The sequence below is a fragment of the Neophocaena asiaeorientalis genome, unplaced genomic scaffold, assembly GCF_003031525.2.
Source record: "Neophocaena asiaeorientalis asiaeorientalis breed wild unplaced genomic scaffold, Neophocaena_asiaeorientalis_V1.1 scaffold447, whole genome shotgun sequence".
In the NCBI taxonomy this organism is placed as follows: Eukaryota; Metazoa; Chordata; class Mammalia; order Artiodactyla; family Phocoenidae; genus Neophocaena; species Neophocaena asiaeorientalis.
The window spans coordinates 718,234-743,581 of record NW_020174372.1 but is presented as its reverse complement, the minus strand read 5'-3'; the positions used below and the strand labels follow the sequence as shown (position 1 = coordinate 743,581).

The window sequence follows — 25,348 nt, the reverse complement described above, 5'->3', positions numbered from 1 at the left end:
AGAGTGTGCTTGTTTGTTTTGTATTGTTTTCTTGGTTTGGTATAAAATAGAATACTAAACTGAAGGTGATATGTATCTATTGATGTATTTCCTAAAGAGATGAATGTGGACAACAAGAATTTCTCTTTGTTTTCCTTTGTTTTAGAATAAGAATGGAGTAGCCTTAGAAACATATATGCTCTGAGAATCGAAGAAATAATACTAAACCATTTCAGAGAAGCTGCTGATAACATTTAAATATGAGTGAAAATGTCCTATTAAAAGAGTTCTATTATATATTTGTTCACTCTTATAAAATATTGGCTTATGTTGTACACAGGTTTACAATGTTCAAAGTGCCTTCAGTTGCTGCATCTCTTTTATTTTCATAAGCTTCTTGGGCGGTACTCAGTATATATAAGGAACTTGAGTATATTCAGATTTTGGTATCTATGAGGGGTCCTGGAACCAGTTTCCAAGGATACCTGTGGATGACTATAACTATGGATAAGGGAAACCGTGTAAATTGGAAGACTTTTATTTCTGGTAATAATAGAGTAGGTAATTCAACCAGCACTCCTGCTAAAGACTACTTGCAAAGCTGAACAAAATATTTTTTAAATCTCTTTGGTAACACTGGGCATTAACAAAATAGAAGAGAATTACTGGGATAAGATCTGGCAGAAAACTGATGCCCATGGAAGTGAAACCAGAATTTGGGGGTTGTTTTTCTCCTAAGCACACTTGCTGATTTAGTGGGAGTAGCTGAGAACCTAAAAGACTTACTGGTCCATTTGTGACAACGTGGATGGAGCTTGAGGATGTTAAGCTAAATGAAATAAGTCAGACAGAGAATGACAAATACCGTATGATATCACTTACATTTGAATCTAAAAAACCCAAACTCAGTAGAAACAGAGACTAGAGTGGTGGTTACCAGGGACGGAAATGGGGTAATAGAGGAGATGTTCACCAGGGGTATAAACTTCCAGTTATAAGATGAATAAGTTCTAAGGATCTAGTGTACAGGATGGTGATTACAATTAATAAATACTGTGTTACATACTTGAAAATTGCTAAGAAAGTAGCTCTTGAATGTTCTCACCACAAAAAAGGAATGGTGACTATGTGACTGGATGGAGGTGGTAGCTAATGCTATGTTGGTAATCATTGTATGTCTTAAACATACACAGTATGTCAACTATCTGTCAAAGCTGGGGAAAAAAAGACTTAATGGTGCTTTTGAATGTCTCACTAAGCTAGTGAGATAGGAATTAGAATTCTCACATGTGGGAGCCTTGATGAAAGCCTTTTGCATATAGATGGAACCATGAATATAGTGAGACTCTAGGAATAATGATAAACTGTAAGTAGACAGATTGCACTGAGGACCACAGTACAGTTCTGAATCACCTCAAAGCCTGAAATTTGATTGATGGAATCAGAGAGACCTAGTAAGATGTAATATATCATTCAGGCCTCAAATTATTTCTACAAACAATTTTTACTAGTAAAATGAATAGCAACAAATCAAAGTAACCAGGTATAAAAGGAGACAAGTCAACATGAGTAGACACCAGTAGAAACAACAAACAGAAGCAGAACTACAGGGGCTTCAGATAATGAAGCCATCAGATACAGACTCTAAAACAATTATTCTTACTGTATTAAGGAATATAAAAGACAAATTAAAATTTCAACAGAGATTGGAAACTATAAAAGAAAACCTGATTATAATTGTAACACTGAAAAATATAATAATGAAAAAGGTCTAAATAAACGGGGTTAATAATAGATTACACTCAGCTGTAGAATTAGTGAACTGGAAATTAAAGAGAAAAAAATCTAGAATGAAGCATATGGTGGTAAAAGGATGGAAAACAGAATACAAGATCCCCCTGGTATCTGAAAGTAGAACATTCCTACTAAAACTTTCATATGCCAAAAATGGTGTAAAGTGAAGAAGCAATTAACTTTTTTTGTAAAATCGAAAATCCTCTTCAGATTCCTTTTGGTTAACGAAAACAGGTACTAATGTAGAACTTTCCCAAAAGCAAAGTGGTGAATAGCAAACTTTTGAAAAGCAGTAATACCTGTAGTGAGTATGAGACATAGAGATATAGTGAGAGGATGTAATGTATGTGTATTAAAGTCCCACAAGAGAGAAGAGAGAAAATAGGATAGAAGCAACAATTCAAGAAATAATGAATATTAACTTCCCAAAATTGATGGGATACATTAAGGAATCTGTTAAACTTCAAAGCAAGATAAACTTTTAAGAAATCTACATCTACAGATCAAAGCAAAGCTGCCAAAAACCAAAAGCAGTGATAAAGCCTTAAAAGTAGCAAAACCAAACAAAAACTTTTAAAGAGGGAAAATCCCATTGACAGCTGATCACTTAATAGAAATTCTATAAACGTGAAGAACATGGAATAAAATCTATTTTTTAACCATTTAAGAACTTATTTATTTATTTACTTACTTATTTGTTTTTAATTGAGGTATAATTAGCATATAGCATTATATAAATTTCAGGTGTCCAACATAATGATTTGATATTTGTGTACACTGGGAAATGATCACCACAGTAAGTCTAGTTACCATCAGTCACCATAGAAAGTTACAATTTTTTTTTTCTTTCAATAAGAATTTTTAAGATATACTCTCTTGGCTACTTTCAAATATACACTACAATATTATTAAATATAGTCACCACATTGTACATTACACCCCCGAAGCTGCGTGAAGCTCTGTGTTCTACACATGAGTAGGAGAGGCTGCCATTCTACTATGGGATAAAACTTGTCTGCCATACAGAAAATGTATGTGTGTCTTACAAGCTACATGAATGAACTTTTACAGAGACTGTAAAATTATAAAAGTTCATTTTATAATTGGAAGTTTGCACCACATAACCCCCTTCACCCATTTTGATCAACCTTCAACTCCCCTCCCCTCCAGCAACCACCATTCTGTTCTCTATAAGTTCTGTTTTGTTTGATTGTTTCATCTGCTCATTTGTTTTGTTTTTTAGATTCCACATATAAGTGAAATTGTACAATATTTGTCTTTCTCTGTCTGACTTATTTCACTTAGCATAATACCCCCAAGGTCCATTCATGTTGTCTTAAATGGCAAGGTTTCATTCATTTTTATGGCTGAGTAGTATTTGACTGTACATTTACTGCCCCTTCTTTATCCATTTATCCGTCAGTGGATACTTAGGTTGTTTCCATATACTGGCCATTGTAAATAATGCTGCAATGAACTATGTGCACCTATCTTTTCAAATTAGTGTTTTCATTTTCTCTGGTTAAATACCCAGAAGTGGAATTGCTGGATCATATGGTAGTTCTATTGTTAGTTTTTTTTAAGAAACTCCATACTGTTTTCCATAGTGGCTGTACCAATTTACATTCCCTCCAACAGTGCACAAGGGTTACCTTTTCTCCAAACCCTCTCCAGCATTTGTTATTTGTTGATGATAGCAATTCTGACAGGTGTGAGATGATACCTCATGATCATTTTGATTTACATTTCTCTGATGATTAGTGATGTTGAGCATCTTTTCATATGCATGTTGTCCATCTGTATGTCTTCTTTGGAAAAATGTCTATTCAGGTATTCTTCCCATTTTTTAATCAGGTTTGGTTTTTTTTTAATATTGAGTTGTGTGAACTATTTATAAATTTTGAATATTAACCCCTTTTCAGACATATCACTTGGAAGTATTTTCTCCTATTCAGTAGGTTGTCTTTTCCTCTTGTTGATGGTTTCCTTTGTTCTGCAAAAACTTCTATGTTTAATTAGGTCCTGTTTGTTTATTTTTGCTTTTGTTTCCTTTGCCGTAGTAGACTGATCCACTATGATTTATGTCAAAGAGCATGCTGCCTGTGTTTTCTCTTAGGAGTTTTATGGTTTCAGGTTTTACATTTAAATCTTTAATCTGCTTTGAGTTTATTTTTGTATATGACATAAGAAAGTAGTCCAGTTTGATTCTTTTGCATGGAGCTGTCCAATTTTTCTAGCACCATTTATCAAAGAGACTGTCTTTTCTCCATTGTAATTACTTCCCTCCTTTGTAGTAGATTAACTGACTATTAAGTGTGGGTGTATTTCTTAACTCTCTATTCTGTTCTGTTGGTTTTTGTGTCTGTTTTTGTACCAGCACCATACTGTTTTGATTACTGTAACTTTTTAGAGTAGTTTGAAAAGCTGATATTTTTCTTGATAGGTCTCACTTGTTGAGGGTGTGCCAAGCCCTATCAGTGTTCCAAAGGGAGGGATCTCAGTCTGCACCGAGTTTCAAACAGATTGAAAATCAGGCCTCAGGCAGCAGCTTTTAATGTATGCAAATTTATACAGTCTTATCAGACCCTGATCATAATCCCTGCTGGCCTCCAGACAAGATGATCTCAAGGTATCCTCTGGGCAACTGTTGTAAAAATCAGGGCTCCAAATGAATGTATAAGCTCCTTTCTGGGAGGTGCCAAAGAGCTCTTCTTTTGGCCATTAGTAGTAAGGCTGAAGGAGAGCACAAAGATGGTGATCCCCAGCCTACATTCCGTGAGAGCATTTCTGTAGCCACTAGATATATGGTAAGCCTGAAGCCTGCCCCTCAGGCTGAAGCTCCAGGATAAGTAAGTAGGCATGTTTTACAGAAAGGCTGGGGGTGTGTTTCAGTGTTCTGTCTGCACAGTGCCCTAGGAGTGGTAGCCCGCCAGAAAAATCAGGACAATGGTAACTACTCTGGGGTAGGGAGAAGAGGATAAGAATTGTGTACTGTCTTGGAGAAAAGTTTCTATTCTTAATGTGGGAAGAGATTATACAGTTTACTTTGTGATAACTTATTAAGTATGTTTTTGTTTGGGGTAATTTTCAGTGTGTATTTTATATTTCACAATATAAAGCAACCAACAAAAACCTGGGGACTGGCGGAACGGCCATAACAAAATAGCATGTGTTAGTGGATCGATATCCACTTAGAGGTGTCTCGCTCTGTTCTCAGTTCTTTATCCGAAACTGCCAGTGTTTTGGTTCAAAATTTATCTAACATTGAAGGAGCCATGATTATGACATTTTCAGAAGCATAAAACGGAGATGGATGACAGAAACGAGATTCAAAATAGTCTTGACAGACTTGTAATTCTAGCCCTAAACCAACAAGAGGAAATGTTTCAGGGATAATGGAGGCGTAGCACACCAAACATTGGCTGCCAGGGTTAGGCAGAGAAGGCTTCAGGGCTCCTGCTGCCAAGAGGTGTTTCAGGAGGTGCCCAAGAAAATGTCAGACACGACTCCATGGGTTGATCTGGCTTTGGGACTCTGATGAACAAGCGGCTCTTGCATTCAGAGGGAATTTAAAACGCTCCCTCAATCGCAGGAACACATAGAACAGTTAACCCTCAGAAAGGGTCAGCAAAAACACACAAAGCACGCACACAGAGCCTTCAGGACTGAAAACCAAAGAGCAGCAGCAGCAGGGGCAGCCCATAGCTCCTCCTATCACGTGGCAAAACAGGCAACCAGCGTCTGGGAGGAGTACAAGTCTGGGTACAGCAAAAGGGTTCTTTAAGCAAAATAACGGCTCCCTGAGAACAGTATCCTGAATCAATCATGGTCCAGACCCCTCATTATAGTCATCAGGGGACAAAGAAAAGGGGATTCAGAGGAACCAGAACAGAGATGGTTACCTCTACCAGCCTGGCAATCTTGATGAGATAATATAAGGCTATGTAATAAAATGTTTATAGTTCTTACCACACAATCACAGTCCCATCATTCTTGTCAAATGCTCTGGCTAGTCCCATAAAGTTTTGACTTAAAGAGCCCTTCTAGGTGTTGTTAAACACCGATACCAGAACCTACCTGACTCACTCAAGAGAGATTCTGGCCCTGCATGTGAGCAAGATGACAGACTCCCTCAAGAGCTCTGTCAACAGCCCTCAATCCTTTCTGGCTCAAGTTCGAGGTGCTCATAAATCAGTTACACCAGCACAGCATAGCTGAGAACTAGCCTAAGACTAGTTCTATAATTGCTGCTTTGTTTGTCTGAATCCTGACTCTGGCAAGGCAGGGACTGTGTCTGTCTTGATCCCTTCTTAATGCCCAGGGCCAAACCCCAAGTAATACTCAAATATTACTGGTGAAGGAGAGAAGAAATGCTGGCAGGCAGACAAGGAAGGAAAGGAAAGTCAGGTAAAAAGTCCTGGGTTTTATGACTGGCTATACTGTCAGTGTCAGACAACAATACAACTTGACTCAAGCAAACATATTGTTAGACTGCAACAAGAGAAGCCCAGAATCTAAACAAAGAGAGGGACCAGTTCAATTCCACTCTAGTGAGACCACATCTGAGCTTGGAGTTCAACACTCAGTTGCCATATTTAAAAAGCACATTATGAAAGTTAAGTTCAGGGGTAGTGATCTAAGTGATAAGACGTGCAAACCAAGGCCCAAGAACAGTTGAAGAAACCAGAGCTATGTGACTTAGAAAGGACAGGACACAGATGACCATGTCCCAGTATTAGAAGGGAAGGGCTGTCATATAGAAGATGTAGGCATATTTCTCAAACCTAACTGTGTGTCCACATCACCTGTTAGAGTGTACAAAAATACCTAACCCTCAGCCTGTTCAGACTGACTGAATCAGAACCTCCCATGATGCTGCGTGGACATCTGTTTTGCACAAAGCTCCTTAGGTCACTCTGGTGTTCACCACAAAGCTGAAGTTAAGAACCACCAGTGTAGACCTATTTTGCTTGTCCAATTGAAAGTCTCAGGAGTTTCATTTGCACAGAAATTATAGGGAGATACATATGAGCTTTAAAAAAAGGAAAGAATAAATAGTCTTGTTAACAAATGTTCTGCAAGAGAATATCTGGGTTGGCAACAAAGTTGTTTTTGAAAACTCTTGGAAGTATAGAGATTAAAAAACAAAAACAAATCTTCTGAGGATCCAGCTAAAATAATCCCTGCTTATGTGTAAGGCCACTGTAAAAATCTGAGGTCCTTTCTGAGGTTAAGGTTTTTTAAGACGGAGTAGAGAACTGCCACACTTATCTAAAGGTCAGATTCCCAGCAACCCTAAGCTTTCAGAATGCAGGCATTCAGATACTTACTGCAAAATTTGGCAGTGTGGGGCTTCCCTGGTGGCGCAGTGGTTGGGAGTCCTCATGCCAATACAGGGGACACGGGTTCGTGCCCCGGTCCGGGAGGATCCCACATGCCATGGAGCGGCTGGGCCCGTGAGCCATGGCCGCTGAGCCTGCGTGTCCGGAGCCTGTGCTCCGCAACGGGAGAGGCCACAACAGTGAGAGTCCCGCGTACCGCAAAAAAAAAAAAAAATTTGGCAGTGTGATTATCTGTTTCTTTTCCAGCCTGCACGAGATTAGGAGTAAGTAAGAAGTCAGGATGAGAAGGCTACTAGAAGTCACGCATAGTGACAGTCACAAGAGTGAGCACAGAGGGAGGAAGCAGAAAAATGTAAAAAGCAATAGAAATCTGTTACTGCACATTCCTCAGTGTTCAGAATGATGTCTCTGAGTCACCTAAAAGTGCCTGAATTATGGTGGGTATCCTATTATAAGAAGGCAGTTTTCACAGAATAGTAGAATTTTAGAAAAAAAATTAGAAAAATGTATTTCAACCTCCTTCATATTTTTCCTTTTTAATGAAATATAATATTCATACAGAAAAGTGTCATATCGAAAGTATATAGGGAAAGGGACTTCCCTGGTGGTGCAGTGGATAAGGCTTGTGCTCTCAATGCAGGGGGTCTGGGTTCGATCCCTGGTCAGGGAACTAGATCCCGTATGCTGCAACTAAGAGTTCGCATGGCACAACTAAGGAGCCCATGTGCTGCAACCGAGGAGCCCACAAGCCACAACTAAGGAGCCTGCTTGCTGCAACTAAGACCTGGTGCAACCAAAAAAATGCATTTAGGAGTTTGGAATTAACATATGCACACTACTATATATAAAATAGATAACCAACAAGGACCTACTGTATAGCACAGGGAACTCTACTCAATATTTTATAATAACCTAATAAGGGAAAAGAATCTGAAAAAGAAGATATATATGTATGTATAACTGAATCACTTTTCTGTACACCTGAAACTAATACAACATTGAAAATCAACTATACTTCAATAAAACAAGAAAAATTTTTAAAAAGAGTATATAGCTCACTACATTTAAAGAAAACTAAACACACCACATAACCAGCATCCAGATTAAACAAACAAACAAAGAAAACCCCAAACAAAATAAAAGATCATTTCTAGCAACCAAACTTGCCCCATCTATTCCCTTCCCATCACTATACTCTCCCAAAGATAGCTACTGTCCTTCTAACGGCATTGTCTTTGTACCTCATATGTATAAACTCATACACTGTGTGGTCTTATATTTTGTGTCTGAATTCTTTCATTAAACTTTGTTTTTTAAATGACTCCCAGGATGTGACAGTGACTTGTCACACAAATAATGACAAAACAAGGAATATAAAAAGCCACAGCTCTTGATTTCTGGACCAAAGCTATTTTCAAAGGTTTCTCTTTTAGAAAGCTTTTCCTCCATTAGCAAGTCTTTAAAACATGTATTCATGTATATATGAATAACCAAAGACACAAAGATACAAAAACAACAAAATTAAGCACCTAAATAAATAATGTATTACAACATATGAAACAAGTAGCCTGAATGTCAAATTTTGTCTGTTTACTCTCATGTGCAGTCCAGATATAAATTATTGTTTTGAAAAATGATAATTTTATTTTGTTTTCTCCTATGCCTCTACAGAATTAATTTTTCCTAATTTGTCTATTTTCAGAAGGCTAAATTACCTTTATGAACGTATGGCTTAGTAATTAATTCTCATCTTTGCATGGACTAGTATTAGCGGCACAAATGGCCAAGAAAACAAACAAAAAATTAGTAAATTGACTCCAAAAGGCTAAGGCCACAGTCTTTGCCTCAAAGATTAAATACGCCTTCTCTGAAAGCAAGAGTGATGTCAGCCACACCCTTGTCATTACTTGCCAGTTGAATGGCCCCTCTTGGTCTTGGCCTGAAAGTTGTCAGTTTTACTTTAAAGCTCCCATCGCTTCAAAAATGCAGATATTAATAATGCATTGTTTTGGAGACAAACTAGAATCAGGGTCAGAATTTATCACTCTAAGGTATAAATTAGAACAGATTTATTTACAGAAAGAAAAGACCCCTAAATGGCATGCTTATTTAGAAATTCTTAAAGATAAATGTCTGGATTAATAATGTTCTATTTTGCCTGGTGTTTTTATGACCTGTTTGGGGAGTATTGGTGGACGTGATATCCTGCAATGATCTTTTTTAGGTTTGTGATTATCTTTTTAATGCTATTTCTTTTTATCTGGCCCAATTCAGTGTTGCACTTAGCACAAACTATAACACTTGTTACATATTGACCTGTTAATTTGACAAGCATTATACTGCAAAATAAAATGCAATTAAAAAGTGTGTTCTCTTTCAATCTAATAACACAAGTTTAGAATAATACCTTTGGGTAAGGCCTGTAAGAAATCTATAGTGTAGAAAAGAGTAACTAGTACACAATTGGCAGTTGGATAGTATCAAGAAAAAGAGCCAATCTAGTTGTATAAACAAGCGAGTGAAAAGTACACACAGTGAAACCATACCGTCTCAATTTTTAACTCAGAGGTCTCATGTGAGGACAATTAAAAAATATGCATTTGCTAGTTGGAGTTAATGCTTTCTGATGCTGTATCTAAATTTATACTTTATATAAGAGGCATATCTAAACATGAAATTTGTAGGTGTATGTATATTTTTAAAACATCCTTGCTTTCCTTTTTTTTTTTTTTTAATTTTATTTATTTATTTTTGGCTGTGTTGGGTCTTCGTTTCTGTGTGTGGGCTTTCTCTAGTTGCGGTGAACGGGGGCCACTCTTCATCGCGGTGCGCGGGCCTCTCACTGTCGCGGCCTCTCTTGTTGCGGAGCACAAGCTCCAGACATGCAGGCTCAGTAGTTGTGGCTCATGGGCCTAGTTGCTCCGCGGCATGTAGGATCTTCCCAGACCAGGGCTCGAACCCGTGTTCCCTGCATTGGCAGGCAGATTCTCAACCACTGCACCACCAGGGAAGCCCTTGTAGGTGTATACTTTTATGAATCAGTTTGAATCACTCTTTTGTATGAAACACTCATTTGAAAAGCAATTAAGGTGACACTTTTCAAATCTATTTTAAGAAACAGTTAACCTTTAGCCAAAGATTTAAAATTAATTTCACTTGGCTATTTGTCTTTCAAGATCCCATTCTAACCTCAGGACTCACAAACTTTCTACCGTAACATGACAGGGGATTCTAGAATTATCTCTAGGGTTTCACAAAATTCTTAAATCCAGATTGATTTTAATTTGCAAAAAATGTCAAAACATTATCTTTCAAGTGTGGGAACATTTTATATGCTGAACAGCACTGGCTGAGTGACTTAAATAGCGGATTTAAAACATGGAACAGAGTTTTTTTCTTTTTGACTCATAGATATTTTCCTGTTCGGAAAATGGCATGTGGTCAAGAGAGCAGAACGTGTGCTGGCAAAACAGGACAACGGTACCAAGGAACAATGCTTAGTATCAGTATCAGTCCTGAAGATGATACTATTTGCAGTACATTGTACACTTGTTTCCTACCAAAGAGTCAGCTTGGGAGTAGGAGTGCCTCTGTGTATTTGTGTACAACACACATCATTGTGTTGTGATTCATTTTCCCCATCTATAAAACGGTGACAAAAACTATCATTAGCATTTCTCATATTTAAAAACCTAAGCTTTTGAAAACCAGCAGGGAATTCCAAGGCAGACAGCATGGCTTGAAAAAAAATGTAGGAAAAGGAAACTGAGCAACGGTTCCTTTTTTCCCATCTTTCCACATCACACCCATTTCCAAACCTGACCAGACCCCCTTTCCCAATATCACCATTTCTGATGTTGGGTCATGACTAGAGAAAAAAGAAAGTGGCAGGAGTAAGTAAGTGAAAAATCCAAGGGTGATACAGAAGAGTGACTCTATATCATCTAAAAGGAAAAGTGAACATTTATTTTCTCTAATTTCCTGCCTCTGTCCCTGAATTCCAAATGAAAATCCTCAGAGAAGTGCCCAATTTTAGGATCATCCTCCAACTTTTACTCAGCAAAGACATAGAAAATCAGGGTGGGATAAAGGAATAAAAGACCAGAGAAAAAACATATTCACAGAATCGAGTTCCAGATGGGAAAGGATGAAGAAAGGCAAATGGCATTCTGGCTTTCCTTCTCAACTCGTCACGCTTTTTCCTATGGGAGGAAGAGGAGGCGGCTCCTTCTGGATGTTCCAAGTCAGGGCAGACAATAAAACATCACCACAGTGACAGCCCAGTTATTACTTGCCGTCTTGTGACCAAAATGAGACCCCAGCGTGGCAGAATTAAAATTCACAATCTCATCCGTGAAAGGATTTTCAGTACCAGACGTTTTGTTAGAGGTCTTTAAAAAAAATAGCCTAATGTGTTAATATTGAAAATAGATGCATGTAATTTGAGAGTGAGTATAAAATACCATGTGTATTAAATTAATAATGTTTCATTACTCACCCATCACAGAGTCATTATTTTAAATAACCATATTTCATTTCAGTGGACAGAGTGTAAATGAGTATGTATTTTTATGTAAAGTGGACCTGCATCATTATTTATTCATGAGTTTTAAAAGGATCATTATTTTTGACAGACAGCTCCTGTCAAAAGATTTATGCATAAGAGCTCATGTTTCCCCACAATAATCATCAATCAATAAACTTTAGAACCTGGTACTTAAAATTCAGTGTTATAGAGATGCACATTTTGCTCTAATTAAACACATGTTTGTATATGGAAAATAAACTGCAACCTCAGTTCAATTAAATATAATCTGAAATATCAATATTGCATGTGTAGGGTGAGTCATGGTTTTAGTTTGAGAAATGTGCCTTGTTACATTTTAAGTGATTGCTTTGTTTCCACACACCAGACTCTTTTTCTGTATCCCTGTGGGGCAGGAGAGGAAGCTTACAAGATTTAGCTTTTAATGCTGTAATTGGTTATCAGTGACGTAGTTGGTAGTTTTCTGAGCAACGGTCGCTATCCCTCCCTGCTTTAGACCTTGATTTTAAAGGACCTAGGAGGGTGTAAACCAGAAAATAGCACAGTAGCACAGAAAATAGCACGTACCTTTCAGTATGGCCTTGGATGTCAGTTCAGAAGATGGGATGAGATGATGTACAGATAATAGCATATAATTACAAAACAGCAAAACTGTAACTGAGACTGATGACAAGGCTGATGGAAGACAGCTTCTGAATCCCCAGTAAGGACCAAAAAGGCAATGAGTTACCAGTGTGATGCAAAGACTCACTGCTCAAAGGCAAATTCATGGTGGTGATATAGCCTTAACTCCAGAGGAAATAATTGAAAGGCTTGGAAGTCTCCTGGGACCAGCTGGCCCTACAGGATTTCCATAGCCATTCCATTAATGTGCTTTCCCCAAACCACGCTGTCTCCAGATGCACTGGTGATGCTCAAGACTGTTATTAACTGAAATGTTCTTTTGAATCATCTGGATCTGAATGCCTGAATTAAATATACTTTATTATTTGGCAAAGTCCATTTTCATATCTAGGTTTCTAGAATTTAAATTATCCATTATTTTGATGCATCTCTACCATCAAACAGCAGTACCCATTCTATCAGCGTTTGGAATTTGAAAGGGGTACGTTTCTCTCTCCCGCTTTGCCCATGCAGACACTAGCAGTCATGGTAAAGCCTGGAGACAGACAGAGACCTCCAGGTAGGAGAGCACTTTTAACCTTTGTCTGGGAGATATGCAAATCCTATTTTCAGGGCCAGTTTCTTACCCAGCGATGAAACAGCTAGGCTAATGAACAAAATGTCAGGCCCTCCCTTGACAGGGAGAGGGTGGAGAGTGGGAAAGGGAAGGAGGAGGAGGGGGGAGGAGGGGTTAGCCTCGAGAGAGCAGACCTTGCTGGAAGAGCCAGAGGGAAGAAAGGAGTCCTGAGAACAGCTGGGAGCTGGCGTGGATGCACCAAGAGTACCTGAACTAAAGCAGGCCTGTTGAACAATGACAGAAGTAATGGTGCTCTTATATTTTTCATTTGATCAAAAGTGTAACATTTAGAGCTGTCCACAGAATTTCCCTCCAGTAAATAAATGATCAGCTTAAGGACACATTAAAAGGTGAATTCATTTACTTAAAGAAGGCTCTCTGGGTAGAGCTGGGATGAGTTGGGGAAAAGAGGTGAAGAAAGAGAAAGTGGCACTTTTCTATAAGGGAGATGAACACTTCTGAACTGTTTAATTTGGGGTCAACAGTCTGAGGTCAGTTTGGGGAGATGGAGGAGGAATCTCACTCTGGAGAATCAAAGACTTAGGAGAAAAACCTGCCAGGGAGAAATACTCTGACTTAGGCATGCCTGCAAGACCAGGAGCTGAGTGTTTATTATAAACAACAGGTTTTAAAAAGTATTTTGGGGGGACTTCCCTGGCCGTCCAGAGGTTAAGACTGCTTCCAACGCAGGGGCGCGGGTTTGATCTCTGGTCGGGGAACTAGAATCCCGCGTGCCGCGCAGCGCGGCCAAAAAAATTTGTTTTAATTAAAAATAAATAAAATTAAAAGTGTTTTGGGGAAAATGAGGTCAGGGTTCTCTGGCACATGTTTGTATTGCACAGGAGAGGATACTGCAGATCACGATTATGGGGGAGGCAGAAATGAGAGCAGTAAAGAGTGAGCGATTGAATCCGTTCATAGAACTTCTGAGAAAGCTTTCTGTGAAACATAGGATTGGAGCTATAGGTAAGGTTGACAGGAGGAAAGCCAATTTTGCACGTGGTATCCTCCCGGACCGGGGCACGAACCTGTGTCCCCTGCATTGTCAGGCAGATTTCTAACCACTGCGCCACCAGGGAAGTCCCACTATGCAGTCTTAATATCACAAAGAGAAAATGAAAGATTTGTGGCTAGGTTTGTGTAACCAAACCACTGGAAGAAATAAAAAATCATTATATCCATTGCCAGCAATCATTGTACATCAAGCATTGCCTGCAGACTAAAAAAGTAAAAGTGCAAGATGAAATATTCAAGGTTAAACTTGGCTCCATGCATGAAAAGATTTAGGAAGCAATGTTCCAAAATATGGGTACAGGTAGCCCAAAGTATACACAAGGTGATGGATTTCGTTGTAGAGTAAAATATTAGGGTTTCTATGTATACTTATATTTTACCTCACTTTTTTATAATTCATTTTTGTATGTGTGTGTTTTAAAAAGTCAGATGTTACAAAGGTACATGTTATATAAATGAGGATAAGCAATAAATAAGAATATTGGGGGAGTGTGGGCGCCCTATATTCAGAAAGCGTTTGGAGTATACAGCTGGTGGACCCAGATGTGCATTTGCTGCCTTATCAGAAAGCTCATCTGTCTCCACAGCGTTGAGTAATGAGCTTGTTCCTTGGATGCCATTTGCTCCCTAAAGGATTTTTCTCTTCCTGTTCAATTTTGAAGCAAATATATTCCTTCAATATTTTGTTATTCTCTATTTTTACCTGGTAGCAATAGCACTTAGCTGAAGGCAGAGGGGACAATGGAAACAATTTGTAGAGACATAAAATCCTAAGTTTTTTCATTACCTCTATTTTAAACTTTAAGAAGGCTTTTGAGGCCTTATTTTCCACAACCAAGAGTAACTATACATCTACATATACCCACTCTTTTTTAGATGCTTTTCCCATATAGGTTGTTACAGAGTATTGAGTAGAGTTCCCTGTGCTATACAGTAGGTCCTTATTAATTATTTTATATATAGTAGTGTACAGCAGAAACTAACACAGCATTGTAAATCAACTATACTCCAATAAAAATATTTTTCAAAAGGAGTAACTATAAAATACTTTGTAACTATTTGTTTTACATGTGCCATCCAGCTCTTCCCTTGTCTTCTGGAAACCTCTTCATGGAGGGAGTTTGTGAGTTCCAGCTCAGTTTCCTGAGGAAGGGAAGGTAGAGGCAAGCCCCAAAGATAAACCACCTGTGGGGAGAAGGAGAGATCAGAAAAAAAGCGCTGAAATCTCGCAGAAACAATCACTGGCCCTAGACACAAATGCATCTGGGTGGCCGAAGATGGGACAGTTTTCCTTAAATCATTTCATAGACATTCAAAAGACATTTATAGACATTATTTATAAAAGGGATTCATGAAATAACCTTTGTCCTAAAAGAGCAGATTTCTTAAGATGCCTAGTCATTCTGACATGAAGTATTTTAAAAAGTTGTCTTAACATGGCTGTTTACACAACTAAATCACAAAAAAGTTTGAATCAAAGTGCCAGAGATATGTTGTATTTGTATTAAATGTATGACAAAAGCAAATAGGTACTTCTTATTAAACTAAATGAAATGTACAATGGATATGTAATATTTTATACAATGATGCTGGTAATAATATAATAATGATGATGATGGTAAGAAAAGACATTGATAATTGATTTCATTGCTGCTGATGGATGTATCTATTATTCTTTATTATCTTAAATGGAAAACATAACAGGTTGGAAATGCAGAGCCAATAAGCATATCATTATAAACCTGGACTCAGCTTTTCATTTAGGTCATGAAGCTTTCAATGCTGAAACAATGTTAATCCTCAAGCTCTTGGAACAAAGGAAGCAATTCACTGCCCCTAGTCCTGTGAATTGTGTAAGTCTTCAATAGACCCAACAGGAGGTCACCCATGGCTAATGTGCAGTATATTTCATCAGATCTGCATTCACATGTTTCCTGAAAAACAAAATGGCACTTGAGGGTTAAATTCCCTTGCTCTAATCCATCTAAAATCAGTAAGAAAAGCTATATGGGCTTCCTTTCTTTTCTTTATGGCAAACTTTTATGCTGTATCTAAAATCAAGAAGTTACTCTGCCCTTAAAGAAGAAATCTTGTTTGCAACTCAGAATTACTTTTGTCTCATTCAAACCAATAAAAACATTTATTAAATGCAATTGCCCTCTGGAGCACACCTAAGGAGAACATACGGCATCATCTGGGAGAGAAGACAGTTATCTGAAATACATGTCTGATTATACAACTCCACAGCCACACTGATGAATTATTACACTCCCTGCAACTCTTACAGCTGTAGGAAAGATAAGCCATGAATTGCTTCCTCAGCAGCAAGTGCAGTTTCAGGGGGCGAAGAATTTGCCAGGTCATTTTCACTAATAGCCTTCGGGAAGAAGATTCTTGAACATGGCATGTTGAAAGCAAATTTGATCCAAACATGCTGTGGCTCTCAGGATGTCAAGCCCTTTGGAAATGCAAGGTACTCAAGACAGCCCCACATGATCAAAAATGACACCAGCATCAATTAATGCCAACAACTGCAATTAGGAAACCACAGATGAGTAGGGACATGAGAGGCTCTAATTTCCCTTTGCCTGGGATCTCTGTTCCTGGTGACACCTGTCATGTTTCATTGACATGAATACTTTTGGACGCTAGTCACCATCTTCTTGAAAATTGCATTTCTGACCAGAGCTCCCCAGGCACAGTGTCATTTTATCTTCATTTGCAATGGGTCCCTGGACAGACTCTGAGTGCTCCTAGAGACGGAGATTTTACGTTTGAAGAAGGGTACAGAGCAATGACTAGCTGCAGCTATGCAGTTTAATAGAGATTTGTGGGGAAAATAAGATTAGTTGGTACATAGGGAAATCAGAGTCACAGGCGCCAAGAAAAAAATATGGCAGTGATGCTTAGAAACGCCTTTCTATCCCTGTTCAGGAAATCAGGATCAAGGAAGTAGAATTATACTTTGGAATTTTAATATAATAGATTTAGAAACAGTTAATATAATTTCATACCCATGCTAAGAATGTTGTTTGGAAAAATGGAGCGAGTATAATCAAAGTAGAATATCTATTATCTGTTTTTAATTTTTTAAAATGTAGATCCTGTCTCTGATTGAAAATATATCCATTTTTAGGGGGCTTGATGGTGAGAATTAGAGTTAGACTAAGTCAGAATAAAAAGTTTATATTCACACACACACTTCACATTAAATAATATTCTGTAGATAAACCATTAGATGGAGAAAAGCATCCTTAGATCTACAAGCACTTAACAAAATCCAGAGACTAATTGCTTCCATCCTTTGCTTTTCATGAAGAAATAGAAGTACTGAAGATTGAGATACTTTTTCTTGATAACATCTTTCTCTGTAAAAGAGCTTGGAAATCCTAGAAGCCGATTCATATGCAAATGCAGCTTTGCTCTTCCTTTAGCAGCTTCAGATAGGTAAATTTAAGAACTATGCTGTGGGTTAGTGAAATGCTGTTTTTGTTTTTTTTATTGCTATTTCAGGTCTTTTGAGAAGGCATTTTTTTGACCTTCAGGTTCAGCCCAGGGTGCTCATCACATGTCGTACTACAAGGATGCATATTAAGAGCATAACTTTACACGGGTAGGTATTTTTTTTCCTCACCTAATAGAATCGAATTTAACACACTGAAATCTTGATGAATGATCCTAAGTAGTTAATCAAATCTCATCTCTCCGTTAATCTAATTTTATTGTCATAGATGTGGTCTCAGCAGTTTATCTATAGCAGTAATTAGATTTCATTTTTAAACCAAATAAGTTCAGTTGGGCTTTAACTTCTACACATTTTCTTGTTCTGCCAACATTGATCTTGAGAAGATTAGGATTCTACAAGGGACTTTTCCAAGACTCTCTTGTATCAACATTTGTTTAAATGCTTCTCTTTATGTGAGATGTATTTGTCCCATAACCAAGATTAATATGTAGCAGAGGTAGAAGACGATGACAAATTTGAAAGCTAATGACAGGATAGAGCAGTGGAAAGAGTTGAGGACTCTGAGGTGAACCAGACGAGCTCCTCATCTGTAAAATGGGGGATATGTTAGCATCACCTCATGGGGCTGTGGTAATGATTAAATGAGATGGTTGCTTGACTCAGAGTCAGCATTGAGAAATAGTTGTCACTCTCATTATGAAGTTCTAAGGATGTTAAGCTGGTTATAGCAGATAAAATTTAATAATACTTCAAAGAAGAAAGTGTAATTTTTTTAGAGAGGAAGTTCTAAAGTGTCTTTCCCTTACCATTCCGAAGACTAATGGTGTGGGTAAGCAGGATATTTAATTTTATGGGTGTATGGTACATTAGTGGACAGGAGAAAAGAAGGAGAAGCAGATGTAGACAGTGGGCATGAATACTAATGGAGGGGGACCAGATCTCCTCGCAGACCTGGGGGAAGTGGGGAGCGGGGGACAGCCTCATGCAATATCCCTCGCTCAAGGCATAATGGTACTCCTCATGATGCCCACAGCCAGTGATGAATGAATTTCACTGGAAAAGAATGAAAGTAGGAGGATGCCCATCAAAAATTGCTCAGTCCAACCATCATCCTTACTAAGTATACTAGGGTAGGTGTCTTCTGCGTTACGGTTCTGCCTTGTTTGTTACACTGTCTTATACTGCAGCGACTAGTCATATGTGGGCATTTAAATTAAATAAAAATAAAACTTTATTTCCTCAGTCACACAATATCCGCATTTCAAGTGCCCAATAGCCACAGTCAACTGAGTACCATTGGAAGGTGCAGGTTTAGAACATTTCCTTCATCACAGACGGAACATCACGGGACAGGCTGGTAGAGGACAGAAGAGGGGGTGGGATGAAGCACAGTGGGTGCAGGATGTGGAGACACCATGATGAACATGGGAATCCCAGCCCCAGAGTTCATTTGCTGTACGCTTTATGCTGGTTCCTTAACCTCTCTGAGCTTTATTTTCCTCATCCGTTAAGTGGAGGTGAATAATGGCCATCTTGCAGACTTTGCAGACTATCATAAATATTAAAGGAATGACAAGAGCCTAGCTTGGTGTCTGACCCAGAGTAAGTGGCCAATAAATGGCATTTATTATTATTATTATCATCAGTAACATCAAATGCTAAAACAAATCATGAGAGACTCCAAGTGGTGAAAACTGAGTTGTGGCATTTCTGGTACAGCAACATTTCAGTTTTATTATAGAGGTGTAAGCCTTCCCAAAGGCCACTAGTTTTCATGGATCTATGCTTCTTTGTGTCTATATGACATAGATAATTTTGCAGATAGCTTTATAAGGCACTCGAAAATTTTTCATGAGAAATAAAAGGGCTAGATGTAGAGGTTAAATATCTGTTTTTAATACCTGATAAACTCTAAACATGAATGCCCTTTTCCTATCAAAAATGTATGCTTTTGTGCAGTTATTAATTTAAGATTAGCTTTTTTCCTGCTTAATATGCAAAATATACTGTAGCAAAAGGTGGCCCCAGGCAGGAAAAAATAAATGGCCAGAATCACTCATTATAATCACAATGAAATAACGCTTTCTAGAAAACAATGTTTTCTTTTGTTTTCCTTATCCTGATAGGAAACTGTGAAAATTGAAGCTCTATTCAATTGATCCTTTCATTCCACTTCAAATGCATTCCTGACAGCCATTTAAAAAGTCTTTCCCCAAACCGAAATTAATATTTTCCAGACTAGTTTTGAGAATAGCTGCTTCTTTGCCTGATTCTCTAGCAACCAACCTAATAATAATTACCACTGCATATAGGGACAGAAAGGGGCTGATGATAAATAATTCAGACTCCTGGGTTATTCCCATTGGATCATCAAACAATAATAGTGCATTTGTATTTCAGTCGACAATCGTCCTTCTCTGTCTCCATGTAGCTTCTTTTTGTGAAGGATGACAAATTCCTTTGCAAAATGTCTTCTCTTTACTTCTCGGCCAACCTGTGAGATCTTATGCCCTCTACAGCTCTGGTTCCTGGTTCAGGTTCCCAGTGGCCTCAATGGGTGTGATTTCTACTCCATCAGCTCTGCATTGAGGAGGGGTTGCTTTGGTCTAACTAAGGCCATGTTATGTGAACATTACTAACTGGCATATCGTCAACATTATACTCAAGAAACATATTTGTCCCGCTGCTGATAGCAACAGTTTATGAATTACTGGATTTTGATATTAATTTAATTAATATCAAATTAATTAGAAAGTGCTTTATTGCAGCATCTGCCACCCAGCAGCAATCAATTTCTTCTATGTGTTGTTCAGATCATTTTCCTTATGGTACAAAAGCTGCCTAGTATAAGGGTGTGTCAACAATCAAGAGATTAAGAATCACACTATTTTAAAAAACTTTTCTAAATACATGTATAGGTATGCCTATATGATGCATTGAATCAAAACTGCCCGTAAAAAATAATAATAAAACTAATATTCGTTGAGCTTTTATGATGAACCAGTTGCTGTTCTACATGCTATATTAAAGTTTATTCAATATTGAGACAAACTTTTAAATTATTTGATATGTCTAAAAGTAGAATAAATTCTCTTGAGAAATAAGTCCATCTAACTGTCTGATTATCCTGCCATACTTTTGTCTTCATGTTTATTTCTCTTTGTAACAACTTCTCTTCCTCCTACCTCACCTTCTCCTCCATCCCACCCAACTCTGCCACAAACACAGACACACCACACACCCACATCATTTTTAATTTAAAATTAAAATTTCCCAGAAATAAAATTTTTTTTAAAATCTCTTTAAATGTTATGAAAACTCTAAGGTAGGGTGGTATACAGAAGTTTTACTTTGGCCTGCTGAGTTTCAAAGCAGATTTTTAAGAAAGCAGGTCAGGTTGTTTAAGTAAAATGTAAGTGACTAAAGTTTCCTAGTGTTAAGTCCTCAATTATAGCAAATCCCTTCCCCCTTAGAGCTTCAATATTTCTTGGTGTGTGTCCTTTCTTTTTTTTCCTGACTGTGTAGTTGATTTTACAGTGTCATGTGTGTCGAAGCCTAGCAGTAGCCTTTTAAATGGTATAAGCAAAATAAAGTAAACTAAAGTACAAGACAGCCCCAGGCAAGGAGAAAGCCTTTGGTAGGAGTCTCGGAGATGCCTTATAATGGAACACAAGCCCTAGCCCTGCCATTTGATTCAGACTCCCTTACTGAACCAGGGCTCCAGTCCCATTAAGATAAGCTGCGTGTGAAGCCCTATTAACGACCCTGCCCAACTTGCTGTGCTGAGTGTGTGGTGGGCACTCCTGTGCTCAGACTCCAGAGCCAAACTGTCTTGCTCTGCCAGTTCCTACCTCTCTGACGTCGAGCATGTTTTCTTATCCTTCCATGCTTCCATTTTATCATCTGTAAAGTGAGGGCGATAATTATAGTATTTATCTCATCAGGCAATTATGAGGATTAAATATCTTAATATACATAAGGGACTTTAGAACAGTGCCTAGACATTGGCTTTTTGGATCATGAACTACACCTGTCATTTACTTCCTGTACAGACCCAATTTTCCCTGGTTTCTGTCTTGACCTGGACTCTTCATTTCACCAGGGACAACAATGGAAACAATAGTTTGGAGCTTTTATAAGTACAACAGCCAAATATATTTGGGAATTGGACTTAAATGCAACTATCATTTTGTCTCCAGAACTATTTTTCCCAGAAATTAAAATAACACTATCGATTATCCCCTTTTACTAGGTTACCCTTTTGTGTTTAAAAACCATTTAAGAGATGAGTAGAACTTGTTCTAGGTATAATCACTCAGGTGTGATGTGGGTGTGTGGTGTGTCTGTGTTTGTGGCAGAGTTGGGTGGGATGGAGGAGAAGGTGAGGTAGGAGGAAGAGAAGTTGTTACAAAGAGAAATAAACATAAAGACAAAAGTATGGCAGGATAATCAGACAGAGAAAATACTGACTACAGGGGGAACATAGCTAGAGCTGGCCTGGGTATTCCAAGTAGGATAATTGGTCTACAGTGGGACTGTCCCATGTTTAGCTCTTTTGTAACTGAGGGGTTTTTTTTGCTTAATTAATTTGTATTGGAGTAGAGTTGCTTTACAATGTTGTGTTAGTCTCTGCTGTACAGCAAAGTGAATCAGTCATACATACACATATATCCACTCTGTAACTGAGGTTTTGATAGTAATAGTTTCAACCAGGTTTGGGAAAAGGGAAGATATGCTTGCTAATGGCAGGATCAGAAAAGCAGGTGAGATATTAAGGGCTAGATGTTAAATATGTCAAATTTATTCATAACATAATTTCACCAGGCAGGGAATCTATGACAAGGATGTACCCACTAACCATAAATTCATAGACTTTGACTCCTCCATGAAGCCCCACCCTGATTGAGCTGCACGATCCTTCTCAATTTGTCCATAACACCCTGGGAACAGATCCTTCTATAACACACTATGTCTTTGACATTGTATTAGGATTACCTGCTTATGCTTCTTATCTTTACTAGATGGTGAAAGAAGTTTCTTGAGAGCACAGTCTATGATGTATCCCTTTACCAGCCATAGTATTTGCTCAGTTTTTGTAGAGTGAATTGTATGTATTGCCATGTCTCTTCTCAACTTTATGCCATGAGCACATAACATAGAGGACAGAGGTTTGAAGTTAAGGAGGTAAGTTGCCATTAGCAATTTTAAGCAACGTGAGCTTTCTGAAAAGTGTTCACGCCAGCCTTTATTTAAGGTAAGTCTGGTTAAAAGGCTACCCAAAACAGGGCTTTTTTGCCCCTTGCATGTGCACGAGGGTCCCGTGCATTTCGAGATTCTTCCACATAGACTTTGGGGATGATGGCCTGAATGACTGGTTGGCCCTAAATGCGTATGTCACACTGCTGAACAAAGTAGGCTGGCAGCATATACGAAGAGCATTGTGCTAGTGTTCTGCTTCTCCACGCTGCATTGAGAGTTCCTTAGATATTTTAATATAACAACCTTTGTCCTTTATCTGTCTTCTTAGAGGAAACTTCGCTTCTTGTGAGCCCTTTGATCATTTCTCTCTTCCCCCCTCCACAGGGGGCACACGCTAAAAGGTTTCCTCCACAATAGCTCTCTCATCCCCTGGCCCCTTTCTTCCCCAGCTCCCATCAAATCTACTCGCATTATACAGATGCTCTGGCACTTAGAGGCAGAGAAAGGCATCCTGTAGCTGGTGGATGGGCCGATGAGGATGTGATGGCAACATTCACATAGAATACCGTCCCTTTACTTCAAGTGCAGACGTCTTTACAATGGACCTTTCTTTATTAGCATAAAGGGAACTTTAAAAGACTGCTTTTAATACATGCAGGTTCTCAGGGTGAACTCCTGTTTCAGGACAGCTTGGCTGGATCTGCTGAGTAGCTTCTGGGAGCAGATTGAGGATATGATGATGATTTCCCGTCTCAGCTATAAGGAAGCACTAGAAGAGTCTAATGCAGATTTGTTTTTATGGGACCTGAAACTGATGCCAAGATAGAAGTTCTTGGTGTTCTATTTTCCATCAAAAGGCACCAACACTGTATACGTAGCCAGAATAGATTAGAGGAAAAGAAACCAAAATAGGAATGTTTATTCTCAATGGCTAAACAATAATTTAAAAATAACAGGGTAGCATTGTTGTAAGTTATACTGTAATAGTGGAGCACATCAAAGCCACAATGGCAATTATTAGCCGTTTGCAACAACATGGGTGAATTTGGAGGGCATTATGCTAAGTGAAATAAGTCAGACAGAGAAAGACAAATACTGTATGATATCATTTATATGCAGAATCTAAAAAAACACAAGAAACTAGTGAATACAACAAAAAAGAAGCAGACTCACAGATATAGAGATTAAACTAGTGGTTACCAGTGGGGAGAGGGAAGGGGTAGGAGACTGAGAGGTACAAACTATTATGTATAAAATAAACTACAAGGATAAATTTTACAACACAGGAAATATAGCCAAAATTCTATAATAACTAAATGGGGTATAACCTTTAAAAATTGTGACTCACTGTATTGTCCACCTGTAACTTATAATAATGTACAGCAACTATACTTCAATTTAAAAAGCTTAAATCTTAAAAAAAAGGAAGTTGGTAAGAGAGGTGGCAAGGGAGTATTTGGAATGCTTTTGCAAATGTGTTCTATATTGAATGTGAAAGAAACAACCTAGTCCAAGACACCTCACAATCATTACTGAGGTAAGAGTATGTATGATATGTAATTGATAGTAACCAAACTACTATGAGGTGAAGAGAAAGTAGAGTCAACACAGCATGGCCATCCAAGGCAGTAGAGCATAGTGGCTGAAACAAGCACAGATTCTAGAGCTAGACTGCCTGGGTCTGATTTCTGCATCTGCAATTTATTATCTGTTAGCAGTAATGCTGCTGTGTGCCTCAGTTTCCTCATCTGTAAAATGGGAAAGATAGTAAGAGAACTTATTGAAATTAGGTTGCTACAAAGATTCTGTGAGTTAATATATTTTTCAAATACATTAACATACTGGTGGCTGGCACCTGGTAGGCATTATATGAATACCTGATAAATAAATAATGAAGTCATCCAACACTTCACAATGATTTACTATACATTCTCTGGCAGAAAATGTCTCTTCTAAATTGAAGGACATTTTTTAGATTAGTGAACCCTTGTATTATTCTTTGATTCTGCGGACATGTAGACAGGCATATAAAATACGAACGCTCATCTCAAGGAAGCTAGTTGTAGAAGCAGGAAATAGAGATATAAAAGGTTGGACATTAATAACAAAGATAACATAGTTCAAAATATTTAAACATGTACTATATGAGATTATTTTATGAGTGTGCACTTAGAGAGTAATTGTGACAGAGGTCATGTGGGGCTTGGCTAGAGAATGTCCCGTAAGGGTGAAAGTTCCACCTGAAACAGCTAGGTTTCTATCAGAGAATAATTTACATAATAAGGGAAATGGAAGGCATGCTTTGGGATGTGAAATGTACCCTTGGCTCTGCTTAAGCTTCGCCTTCTAAAGAGCAAACACTACCTTGGTCATTCACTCATTTGTAGCCAGTAAGATATACATACATAACTTATTTTGTCGTAGCACATTTTATGCCAATTTTTTCAGCAGTTTATGAGCACAGAAAAAGATTTACTGTTAATCTTCACAGGTTTTCTTGTACTCCATCCAAAATAGTACATCTGGTTCACATGGTATCAGGCTTTGCTTTCTACACCATCAAAAAAAAAAAAAAAATCAAATCTTTTTTTCTGGTATAAAATACATTTAGAATCTAAACATGCAAAAAACAAAATCAGTTATAGCGATTCACAAGTAGCAAACAAAATAGTCATGCACAATTAGAAATGGCATTTATCCACAAATATCTGAGCTCTTCGTAGTTCTTCTGACTAAGTCACACTATTGCTCCCGATAGAGTCACTGAA

The 25,348-nt window shown here is 38.1% G+C and overlaps 1 pseudogene; it reads left to right on the top strand.

Moving 5' to 3' along the window:
• Window positions 1-13,767: 13,767 nt before the first annotated feature.
• The window catches only part of LOC112407089 (thioredoxin domain-containing protein 17 pseudogene), a 60,321-nt pseudogene continuing 48,740 nt past the window's right edge, over window positions 13,768-25,348 (top strand).